Below are 12,510 nucleotides of genomic sequence, written 5' to 3'. Positions count from 1 at the left end.
GGTGTGTGTGGGGGGGTGGCAGTGTATGGGTGTGTGTGGGGGGGCAGTGTTGGGGTGTGTGTGTGGGGGGGCAGTGTCGGTGTGTGTGGGGGCAGGGCCGTGGTGTGTGTGTGGGGGGAGCAGTGTCGGGGTGTGTGTTGGGGCGGCAGTGTCGGGGTGTGTTGGGGGGGCAGTGTCGGGTGTGTGTGTGGGGGGGGCAGTGTCAGGGTGTGTGTGTGTTGGGAGGGCAGTGTCGGGGTGAGTGTGTGTGTGTTTAGGCAGTGTTGGTGTGTGGGGGGGCGCAGTGTTGGTGTGTGTGTGGGGGGGAAGAGTGTTGGGGTGTGTGTTGGGGGGGAGAGTGTTGGGGTATGTGTGTGGGGGGGGGAGAGTGTCTGTGTGTGTGTGGGGGGAAGTATTGGGGTGAGTGTGTGGGGGGGCGCGAGAGTGTCGGGAAGTGTGTGGGGGGAGGCAGTGTCGGTGTATTGTGGGGTCAGTGTCGGGGTGTGTGTGTGGGGGGTGCAGTGTCAGGGTGTATGTGTGGGGTCAGTGTCAGGGTGCGTGTGTGTGTGTGGGGGGTCATTGTCGGGGTGTGTGTTTGGTGGGGAGCAGTGTAGGGGTGTGGGGGGGGCAGTGAAAGTGTGTGTGTGTGTGTGGGGCAGTGTCAGTGTGTGTGTGGGGGTGTATATGTGTGGGGGGCAGTGTCGGGGTGTGTGTGGGGGGGCAGTGTCGGGGTAGTGTGTGTGGGGGGGCAGTGTCGTGGTGTGTGTGTGGGGGTGGCAGGGTCGTGGTGTGTGTGTGGGGGGCAGTGTCTGGGTGTGTGTGGGGGGGGCAGTGTCTGGGTGTGTGTGGGGGGGCAGTGTTGGGGGGTGTGTGTGGGGGGGCAGTGTCGGTGTGTGTGGGGGCAGTGTCGGGGTGTGTGTGTGGGGGGAGCAATGTCGGGGTGTATGTGTGTGGGGGGGCAGTGTCGGGGTGTGTGTGTGAGGGGAAAGTGTCTGGGTGTGTGTGGGCGGTGCAGTGTCAGGGTGTGTGTGTGTGTGTGGGGGGGCGCAGTGTCGGGGTGTGTGTGGGGGGCAGTGTCGGGGTGAGTGTGTGGGGCAGGGTCGGGGTATGTGTGTGTGGGGTGGCAGTGTCAGGGTGTGTGTGGGGGGGGCAGTGTCGCGGTGTATGTGGGGGTGGACAGTGTCGGGGGGAGTGTGTGTGGGGGGTGCAGTGTCAGGGTATGTGTGGTGGGGCAGTGTCGGGGTGTGTGTGTGGGGGGGCAGTGTCAGGATGTGTGTATGTGGGGCAGGGTCGGGGTGTGTGTGTGTGGTGTGGCAGTGTCAGGGTGTGTATGGGGGGGGCAGTGTCGCGGTGTGTGTGTGGGTGGCCCGGTTGGGGGAGTGTGTGTGTGGGAGGTGCAGTGTCAGGGTATGTGTGGTGGGGCAGTGTCGGGTGTGTGTGTGGGGGGGCAGTGTCAGGGTGTGTGTGTGTGTGTTGGGAGGGCAGTGTCGGGGTGAGTGTGTGTGTGTGTGGGGGCAGTGTTGGTGTGTGGGGGGGCGCAGTGTTGGTGTGTGTGTGGGGGGGAAGAGTGTCGGGGTGTGTGTTGGGGGGGGAGTGTTGGGGTATGTGTGTGGGGGGGAGGCAGTGTCAGGGTGTATGTGTGTGTTGGGAGGGCAGTGTCAGGGTGAGTGTGTGTGTGTGTGGGGGCAGTGTTGGTGTGTGGGGGGGTGCAGTGTTGGTGTGTGGGGGGGCACAGTGTTGGTGTGTGTGTGGGGGGGAAGAGTGTCGGGGTGTGTGTTGGGGGGGGGAGTGTTGGGGTATGTGTCTGGGGGGGGAGAGTGTCAGTGTGTGTGTGTGGGGGGGGAGAGTGTCAGTGTGTGTGTGTGTGGGGGGAAGTATTGGGGTGTGTGTGTGGGGGTGGAGAGTGTCGCGGTGTGTGTGTGGGGGGGCGCGAGAGTGTCGGGAAGTGTGTGTGGGGAGGCAGTGTCGGTGTATGTGTGGGGTCAGTGTCGGGGTGTGTGTGTGGGGGCTGCAGTGTCAGGGTGTATGTGTGGGGTCAGTGTCAGGGTGCGTGTGTGTGTGTGGGGGGTCATTGTCGGGGTGTGTGTTTGGGGGGGAGCAGTGTTGGGGTGTGGGGGGGGCAGTGTCAGTGTGTGTGTGGGGGTGCAGTGTCGGGGTGTATATGTGTGGGGGGCAGTGTCGGGGTGTGTGTGGGGGGGCAGTGTCGGGGGGGTGTGTGTGGGGGGGCAGTGTCGGGGTGTGTGTGTGGGGGTGGCAGGGTCGTGTGTGTGTGGGGGAGCAGTGTCTGGGTGTGTGTGGGGGGGGCAGTGTCTGGGTGTGTTTGGGGGGCAGTGTTGGGGTGTGTGTGTGGGGGGGCAGTGTTGGGGTGTGTGTGTGGGGAGGCAGTGTCGGTGTGTGTCGGGGGGCAGGGTCGTGGTGTGTGTGTGGGGGGAGCAGGGTCGGGGTGTGTGTGTTGGGGCAGCAGTGTCGGGGTGTGTGTGTTGGGGGGGCAATGTCGGGGTGTGTGTGTTGGGGGGGCAGTGTCGGGGTGTGTGGGGGGGAAAGTGTCTGGGTGTGTGTGGGGGGGGCAGTGTCAGGGTGGGTGTGTATGTGTGTGGGGCAGTGTCGGTGTGTGTGGGGGCAGGGTTGTGGTGTGTGTGTGGGGTGGGCAGAGTCTGGGTGTGTGTGGGGGGGACAGGGTTGGGTTGTGTGTGTGTGGGGGCAGTGTCGGGGTGTGTCGTGGGGGCAGTGTCGGGGTGTGTGTTGGGGGCAGGGTCGGGTGTGTGTGTGGGGGGGCAGGTTCGGGGTGTGTGAGCGGGACAGTGTCGGGGTGTGTGTGTGGGGGCAGTGTCGGGGGTGTATGCGTTGGGGGGCAGTGTCAGGGTGTGTGTGTGTGTGGGGGGGCAGTGTCAGGTGTGTGTTTGTGTGGGGGCAGTATCAGGTGTGTGTGTGTGGGGGTCAGTGTCAGGGGATGTGTGTGTTGGGGGGGCAGGTTCGGGGGGGTGTGTGTGTGTTGGGGGGGCAGTTTCCGGAGGGTGTGTGGGGGGGGGGGGGTCAGTGTCGGGGGTGTGTGTGTGGGGGGGCAGTGTCGGGGTGTGGGTGTGGGGGGGGTCAGTGTCGGGGGGGGGTGTGTGGGGGGGCAGTGTCGGGGTGTGGGTGTGGGGGGGCAGTGTCAGGTGTGTGGGGGGGGGCAGTGTCGGGGGATGTGTGTGTTGGGGGGGGCAGGTTCGGCGTGTGTGTGTGTGTTGGAGGGGCAGTGTCGGGGTGTGTGTGGGGGGGCAGTTTCCGGAGGGTGTGTGTGTGGGGGGGCTGTGTCGGGGTGAGTGTTTGGGGGGCAATGTCGGGGTGTGTGTGTGGGGGGGCAGTGTCAGGGTGTGTGTGTGTTGGGGGGCAGTGTCGGGGGGCGTGTGTGTTGGGAGGGCAGGGTCGCGTGTGTGTGTGTGTGTGTGTGTGTGGGTGGGGCAGTGTTGGGGTGTGTGTGGGGGGGCAGTTTCCGGAGGGTGTGTGTGTGGGGGGGCTGTGTCGGTGTGTGTGTGTGGGTGGGTGGGGGGGGGGGGGCATTCGGGATGTGTGTGTGGGGGTGTCAGTGTCGGGGTGAGTGTTTGGGGGGCAATGTCGGGGTGTGTGTGTGGGGGCGCAGTGTCATGGTGTGTGTGTGTTGGGGGGCAGGGTCGGGGGGTGTGTGTGTGGGGGGCAATGTCGGGATGTGTGTATGTGGGGGGCAATGTCGGGATGTGTGTGTGGGGGGGCAGTGTCAGGGTGTGCCTGTGGGGGGGGCAGTGTCAGGGGTATGTGTGTTGGGTGGGTAGTGTTGGGGTGTGTATGTGTGTGTGGGGGCAGTGTTGGGGTGTGTGTGGGGGGGCAGTTTCCGGAGGGTGTGTGTGTGGGGGGGCTGTGTCGGTGTGTGTGTGTGGGTGGGTGGGGGGGGGGGGGCATTCGGGATGTGTGTGTGGGGGTGTCAGTGTCGGGGTGAGTGTTTGGGGGGCAATGTCGGGGTGTGTGTGTGGGGGCGCAGTGTCATGGTGTGTGTGTGTTGGGGGGCAGGGTCGGGGGGTGTGTGTGTGGGGGGCAATGTCGGGATGTGTGTATGTGGGGGGCAATGTCGGGATGTGTGTGTGGGGGGGCAGTGTCAGGGTGTGCCTGTGGGGGGGGCAGTGTCAGGGGTATGTGTGTTGGGTGGGTAGTGTTGGGGTGTGTATGTGTGTGTGGGGGCAGTGTTGGTGTGTGTGCGCGCGCGGGGGACAGTGTCGTGTGTGTGTGTGTGTGGGGGGCCAGTGTCAGGGGGTGTGTGTTGGGGGGCAGTGTCGGGGTGTGTGTGTGGATGGGGCAGTGTCGTGCGGTGTGTGTGGGAAGGGCAGTGTCAGGGTGTGTGTGTGGGGGGTGCAGTGTCGGGGGTATGTGTGTTGGGTGGGTAGTGTCGGGGTGTGTGTGTGTTGGGGGGCAGTGTCGTGCGGTGTGTGTGGGAAGGGCAGTGTCAGGGTGTGCGTGTTGGGTGTGCAGTGTCGGGGGTATGTGTGTTGGGTGGGTAGTGTCGGGGTGTGTGTGTGGGGGGGTCAGTGTCAGGGTGTGTGTGTGGGGGGGTCAGTGTCGGGGTGTGCGTGTGGGGGGGGCAGTGTCGGGTGTATGAGTGTGGGGTGGGCAGTGTTGGTGTGTGTGTGTGTGGGGGGGCAGTGTCAGGGTGTGTGTGTGTGTGTGCGTGGGGGACAGTGTCGGGGGTGTGTGTTGGGGGGCAGTGTCGGGGGTATGTGGGTGGGGTGGGTAGTGTCGAGCGTATGTTTGTGGGGGGGTAGTGTCGGGGTATGTGTGTGTGGGGGGCAGTGTTGGGGGTGTGTGTGTGGGGGAGGCAGTATCGGGGGGTGTGTGTGCACGGAGGGACAGTATCGGAGGTGTGTGTGTGTGTGTGTGGGGGTGTAGTGTTGGGTGTGTGTGTGGGAGGTAGTGTCGGGGGTGTGTGTGTGTGGGGGGTCAATGTCGGGGGTACGTGTGTGTGGGGGGCAGTGTCGGAGTGTGTGTGTGTGTGTGAGGGGGGGGGCAGTGTCGGGGTGTGTGTGGGGGACAGTGTCGGAGGTGTGTATGTGTGTGTGGGGGGGGCTAGTGTCGGGGGGGTGTGTGTGGGGGCAGTGTCGGGATGTGTGTGTGGGGGGTCAGTGTCGGGGGTATGTGTGTGGGGGGGGTGCAGTGTCAGAGTGTGTGTGTGGGGGGATAGTGTCGGGGTGTGTGTGTGGGGGAGCAATGTCGGGATGTGTGTGTGGGGGGTAGTGTCGGGATGTGGTTGTGTGGTGGGCAGTGTTGGGGGGTATGTGTGTGTGGGGGGTCAGTGTCGGGGTGGGTGTGTGGGGGGGGGCAATGTCGGGGTGTGTGTGGGGGGCAGTGTCGGGGGTATGTGTGTGTGGGGAGGTTGTGTCGGGGTGTGTGTGGGGGGTAGTGTCGGGGTGTGTGTGTGGGGGGTAGTGTCGGGATGTGGTTGTGTGGTGGGCAGTGTTGGGGATATGTGTGTTTGTGATGGGGTAGCAGTGGAGGGTGTGTTTGTGTCGGGGGGGGGCTGCAGTGCCGTGGTTTGTGTGTGGCTGGGGAACAGCGTGCCATTTGTTGGGGCAGTGGGCTATGGGTGTGTCTGTTACTGTTTGCTGACTATTGAGGTGCCCAGGTACCTGAAACGTGCCTCACCCTCACCCTCACCCTCACCCTCACCAATGCCAGAATTTCCTCTTCCCGCTCCTGGTGTGCAGACAGCCATTTCCTTTTCCATGACACACTGGGATTTACAGGATGAGGGAAGGTTACAACAGCTGCTCCTCAGACTGTGACCCGCAGGCTCTGCCTCGTGTCGATGAACCTCCAAACAACAACAGCCCTTTCCTGTCCGCACTTCCCATCAACCCCTTGGATATCAGAACTCCTCATGTCTCCATCCAACCTATCTCTCAGAGTCTGCATCTGCACCAACTTGCCCGACCCACCCAGCTCCATGGACTCTGAAGTGAACACGCTGGGTTGTGTAGTTCAGTGTGGAACCCTGGAAGCCCGGGTGCTGACTATCTTTACTGCTCGAGAACAATGTCTGCATGACTCCCTAGACAGGGCCAATCCTTGGACACTCCATAATGCACCATTGATGTATACTCATATTGTACGAGCGTATTGGTGATGTGGCATGATGGTGCAGGGAGGCTGGCACATGTCAGAAGCATCCATCTGTGGGTGCCCAGGAACATCTCCAATGGAGCGTGCCTGAGATATTGGTACCTGGTTTCCAAGATGGCAGTCTAGAGGAGCAAGTGGCAAGCTGAAGTTGCCAGGTACCCTCCAATTTTGTGTCGGGAATTCAATCTTCATCTATTCTCATGATGTGATAGAAAACTGCACATTAATGAATGAGGTTTGGAATTAATTAGTGATTACAAGCAACAGTCTCATTGCTTGGCGCGAAGCTTTTCTTAACATTGAAATGTAAAGTGAAAATGCTTCTGATGTCAAGAATTGTTCGATTTCTCATGGGATTGTCCAGATTTCTTGCCAGAGACCACATCTTACAAAATTCTATGTTTTGTCTTTCCGTTTGCTATTACTCAGCTATTAATATAGAATGGGGCTGCGCTACCTTCTGTAAAGTGCAGTCAAATGTTTGCCAAAGTTTATTTTTCCCAGTTTATGCAGCAATAGGTAGCAGCACATCTGTCATCACAACCACGGCCCCCTGCCCCCAAACTGGCTCGAGCTGAGGTAATAACATCTCTCTCGTGCAAGTTTGTCTGTTTTTATTATGAAAGTGCAATTCCACATTTCTTGTTTCATAAGAACAGGAAGTTCCCAGGCAGAACATCCTTAATCTCAACTTTCTGTTTAAGTCGAAATGCAAAGCCATTTAGATCATCGAACTAAGGGTAGGCTGAATTGTGCAAACTCTGATCTGTGGGGTCCCACAGTTATCTGTAATCGATAGTCTAAAGATTTTAACAGAAAGTGAAGAGGAGGAAAGCTGCAGGTTTAAGGTTACTTTCCTTATATGGCTTTCTTAGAATATATCTTTAAACAGATTGTTGTCTATTCAGAACAATCTTCTTTATGTTCTCATCTATCCAAAAGCTAAACTCAGGAGGGACTACTTTAAGACAATCTGGTTCCTGGATTGGTCTCTAATCATATAAGCTATGCTGTAAGTAATGGTTTCTGCTGGACGTGCTTCATGAGAAACCCCTCTTGGGAGATTAACAGAATGCATCCACTTGCATGAAATGTCATTTTGCTACACTCTATGGAGTAACTCTCAAAAAAAAATGTTCATGTGCAAAAGTCTGACTTTCTAAAATAAAAAGGTCACAAAGGAAGAAAGTATTTTACATTAAAAGCATTTCTCCCAGCATTCTACTATTACCTACTTTTTTCAAGTAATAACTTATGTTTCTTTTATGACTGAATGGCCAGCATCTGATTATTCAAGTTGCTTTCTTAATTAATCTTTTCTTAACTTTAAACTCTGAATATTGTGAAATAGAATATATTAACATTTACTTGACTCAATGTCTTACAGTAAAACCATTTTAAACTGTGCTTTGTTATGGCAGTTTTTAAGACCCCTTTCCCTCGAAAGGGTCATTGCACGTGTACATAAGGAAATGAAGTCTGGCTATCTGTGCTATTTCAATGATTAGTCAGACACTTTTATAAAACACTAATACTGTAGGGAAGTATAACTTCAAACGAAATTTATGAATTTGCATTTCTGTTTTATTCTTTTGAAGGCTATATATATGTGTGTGTGTGTTTAGCTGTGTATTTGCACATATGTAACATAATGGGTGTATCTGAAGAAAAATAAACAAAGGCAGATGTAACTCACCAGACGGAGACCTCCAGATCAGACTCAGAGAGTTACCAGGAAGGAGAGCCGAGACATGTGGGGGTCCTGAGGAGGCAGAAGCCAAGTTAATTTTTGTGGAGTAATAAGGTGCCAGCATAATGTGAAATGATGATGCTGTCAATGTAGAGAGAACTGGAAAGGAGCAGAAACTCTACCGGAGTCTGAATAGAACACGCGTATCTATTATCTTGCAAGTGTTTTAATGGAAAGCACTAGGACCCAAGAAATAGTATTTGAGGCAAAATTGCAATTATACTATCTACCCATGAAAAAAACATGATGTCAATGGAAAAAGCAGCAACTTTTGAAGTGAACCTTGTGAAGAAGGAAATAAACTTTTTCAAGACCAATCAGATGCAACTGAACGCTGAAGCATGGCGACCCCAATGACCTAGAGCAGAGGGCAGCAGGACTAACCTAGCCAGAGTTGAAGGAATAGCTCCAGGGCACAGTGAGGCATGTGAGGTAACCTGCCATTCCAGCCATTTCATACTGTCGCTGGGTCACACCAGGCCCAGGAATCGGAGGTTTGGGAAAAAAAGGGTGAAGACGTACAGAAGACTTTCGATTTTGACAAAAGGAAATGGCAAAATGATCAGATCTGTGCATCAACGTATGTGGTGGGGCCATCCCGAGGGACGTAGTTGCAAGACAGGACATTGATGAAAATACAGGATTGTATGATGAAGTATTGATTGGCGTATGCTAATAGAACGTGTGAAATTTAATCAGGGAAAACAAAAGCCTTGACAAAACATAGATTGTTCATAAACAACCTTTGTAGACTAGCAGCAAGTTGCAAATTTGAGAGCGTAAAGGCAGAACTAGAAGATTCAGAGGGGAGGTCAGAGAGGAGTTGATGTCAGAAAAACCACCTTGGAACTCTAGGCCAGTAGCTCTTTGGAGGAAGATCAAGGGGAAATTGAAATGTGACAGAAGAAACAGAGTGAGCTGATTCAGCCAGAAGCATGCCAACTGCTATCTTGAAGAGTCTGACGTGTGGAGGGAACAATCACACAAACAGAATGATTGCCCACATTGCTACAACTGTGACATTTTAAAAAAGCCTGCAAAATTCCAACACAGTAAACAACAGAAAAAGTCTGTGAAACCAATGCTGATTCAAGACATGAAAGCACTAAAAAGCCAGAGGAAGACCACTTTGAGAGAAATCAATTTGAGGAATCTATACGCAATATTAAACTGTAAGTAAGTGGGCACCTCCGAATGCACCAACTGTCTGAAACAGGCGGAACATACATGGTGCTGAATCCAAAGGAAACCAACAGAAAGTAAATGTTGATTTTTTTTGACACAAGAAGAGGAGGAAGAAAGTTTTATCATGTGCATGGGAGCTCGAATCAACTGGAATTCCAAGCACTGCTTCTCAATTCCATAAAGGTCCGGTAATACATACATTCTAACACGACTCTGGGCAGAGTTTCTACTCCTTTCTGATCTCTCCACCACATCATCTGCTGTTGACGTCACCATTACATTATGATGCATTCTGATGTCTATATCTCTCCCTCAGCTGTTTCTTCTCTTCTCAAAGACCTTGCCTCCAAAATCTCAGGTGTCAAATTGTTATTCTTTGTAGTGCTTTGCCTAACGTTCCTAACGTAGTTTCACTCGAGTGATTTTATCACTAGAACTGCCGTAACGTTTTATAGATGGTTTACTTTCATCCATCTCAAGTAGTAAATCCTGATGATAATGAAGATCTTGCCTTTGGACTCAAATCTTTCTTCTCTTGACTGTTCATCAAACATTAAATGTTAACATCAAACATAAAATGTAATTATTGATAGCTTCTTGTGTTTGATTTGAAATCCCTGATGACCACACTGTCCATTGTCCTCTCACACATGACACTTTGTAATATCTAAATGAATTTGATAAATTCTGCAAAGAATTTGAACCTCTCATCAGAGATTAGTAAGTTGTTGTCAGTAGAATGTCCACCTGCTCAAAGTACTTACACACTATAGCATCATTCAGTGTAAAATCTAGTCAGCCTTCCAAATCGTACATTCTTCATGACATCTTCCTCAATATATTGTAGTTTTATTTCTGTAGCCAGTAAATTTGTAGTAACTTCTGATTTGTAGGCTTAAAACTCTTTGATGAAGATGTTTTTTTTTTCCTGCTGCATTTACTGATTTTCGTGATATTATGTTTGCCATTTTGAGGTAGTCACCCTGCACTTTTCAATGATAAAATCAAATCTGACTGGCCTCCATATGAACCATTGAATCCTCAACAGCATTTTAACTATTTCTTTTGTATTTAGAAGAATGACCAATGGTTTGTGGTCTTACTTTATATTGTAGCTTCATGGTGCGGCTGAAGCCTCCTTTTCAACATTGCATAGTATTGTCCTATTATGATGAGTGATGCAGAAGCATTGTGGACATGTCGACATGTCTCTGTATCTGAAAGAGTACAGCACCTAACAGTTTTAAAGATGTATTAGCTGTAGTCATGGTTGGTAGCTGCAGATGCATATCAGAGTGTGCGAGGATTTCTTTAGAGATCAAGAGTTGATTTTGTCAAACACTCTTTCCTAGGCATCATTTCATCACCATTCTTAACCCTGTCAGAGTAGCTGTCACAAAGGCTCATTTATTTCTGCTAAGTTTGACAAAAAGCTTTCTCACCTGGTTTACCATCCCAAGGAATATCTGAAGTTCAGTAATATTTCTTGGCCGTGGAAATCCTCCAATAGCCTTGGTTGTTTTTTTGTTGGAGGTCCACCATAATAACAGTTGCCTGGATGCTGTGTCCAAGAAATGCTGTCTTGGTTTTGCAAACTTGTGGACCTGCACTCTGAAACACTTTCTTGAACATCCTCACTGTTTGTTTGGTCAAATTCCTCTTTGGTAGCTCCATGTATTAATGTGTCATCTCTGTCACATATTGCCCCATCAATGTCTTCTAATGTGTTTGATATTGTTCTTGGGAAAATGTCTGCTATGAGCCATTGCGACCATACCATGGTACACTCCAAATTGGTATGTTCCTGAGTGAGGAGGATGAATGGAATGTTCCATCTTCATTCATCACACCCTCAGTTGGTCACTACAAATGAATTTAAAAACACATCCCTTCCCTTATGGATAACTTTCTCTCAGATCCAAATGAACTCATTTTAGAAGGAGCTCATTTAGTCAGGCTTTCTTAAGTTAACAAAGAATGAGTTTATTAATTATTAAATGCAAGAACAGTCAGTATTGCAACACACATACATATGATAGAAATAAGAGGTGAGTCCGAACAAATAAATATTTTTAAAAAGCGATTTATGGATCAGTCTCTTAATTGTTTGGAAAAGGTGCCCAGTTAATCATTGTAGCCATTTCAAAACAGTTCTTTCTCAATTTAGAGTTTTAAAAAACACAAAAATAAAGAGACTCAGTCTTTTAAAAAAAAACACATTGTGAATTATGGGCCAAAATGATTATAACGTTTTGAGGTTCTGACCCATTGCTATCATAGGTTGCTGGTCCAAAAGTTAATATTTAAAAGGTATGATAAACATTGTCAGTTTCTCTTCACTAAAGATATTTGCGAGAAAGCACTGATCATACCCAGATACTCTTGGCTCATTTTGCTGGAGTTTCCTCCAGTGAAGCCATTAGGTAAATTTTACATTCCTGTAGATTCTTAATGAACAATTAGGTTTTGGTATTGTTTCCATTCCTGAACATCACTTCATCGATACTGTAACTCGTGAAAATACACCTTGTCCAAGCATAGCATCTATTTGTTCTTTGACTTTATCCAAGTGTGGTGTGGCTCTCTATGGTGTGGACACGCATTCTGGTTTTGCATCATCTCTGATGATAATGTGAAATACTGCTTTCTATTTATCTAATACTGCAATCAAATTTGGGAAGTCATTTTGGAATTCACTTCCTTGGTCTACATCTTGCTTCCAATTAAACTTGTTGGACTATAACCTAGTGTTGTGTGATTTTTAACTTTGGTCTACATCAGCGGTCTTGCCAATCTTATTAATTCATTTCAGCTTTATACATCCTATTTAACAGAGAACATGCTTGATTCTGGAGAATGGAAAAACAGGTTTCAATTATTTTACCCTTATACCTGAGCTCTGCTGTGCGCTGGCCTTTTACTTTCAATAATGTTGCTCCAGGTGATTCCATTGAGGATGCCTGCAGTGTAATCTTCTTTAGCCATTGAAGTTGGTTTGGAAAGACAGAGACACATGCTCGAATATCATGGATTGCTACTCGAGATGGATGAAAGTAAACAATCTATAAAAAGTTCCGGCAGTTATTGTAATAGAATCACTCGAGAGAGGCTACGTTAGGAAGATTAGGCAAAGCACTACAAAGGCTAACAATTTGACACCTGAGATTTTGGAGACAAGATCTTTGAGAAGAGAAGAAACAGCAGAGGGAGAGATATAGACATCAGAATGCATCATAATGTAATGGTGACGTCAACAGCAGATGATGATGTGGAGAGATCAGAAAGGAGCAGAAACTCTGCCCAGAGTCTTATGAGAATATGTGTATCTACCGTACTTTTATGGAACAAACCCAGGATTTGAGAAGCAGTGTTTGGAATTCCAGTTGATGCTAGTTCCCATGCACATGATAAAACAATCTTCCTCCTCTTCTTGTGTAAAAAAAATCAACATTTACTTTCTGTTGGTTTCCTTT

General features: G+C 50.7%; 1 long non-coding RNA gene across 4 annotated transcripts in view; it reads right to left on the bottom strand.

Moving 5' to 3' along the window:
• LOC122562731 (uncharacterized) overlaps window positions 1-12,510 on the bottom strand; it is a 139,738-nt gene that overhangs the window by 105,064 nt on the left and 22,164 nt on the right. For all 4 annotated transcript variants that reach the window (XR_015761307.1, XR_015761309.1, XR_015761306.1 and 1 more), the window contains exon 3: window positions 7,799-7,864. This is a non-coding gene — a long non-coding RNA (uncharacterized LOC122562731). The remainder of the gene's footprint in view (window positions 1-7,798; window positions 7,865-12,510) is intronic.

The sequence above is a fragment of the Chiloscyllium plagiosum genome, unplaced genomic scaffold (assembly GCF_037043375.1).
Source record: "Chiloscyllium plagiosum isolate Xiang-an unplaced genomic scaffold, Cpla_swu_hap1 HiC_scaffold_24, whole genome shotgun sequence".
Lineage (NCBI taxonomy): Eukaryota > Metazoa > Chordata > Chondrichthyes > Orectolobiformes > Hemiscylliidae > Chiloscyllium > Chiloscyllium plagiosum.
The sequence above is the reverse complement of the archived record's forward strand: the minus strand, read 5'-3'. Positions and strand labels throughout refer to the sequence as shown.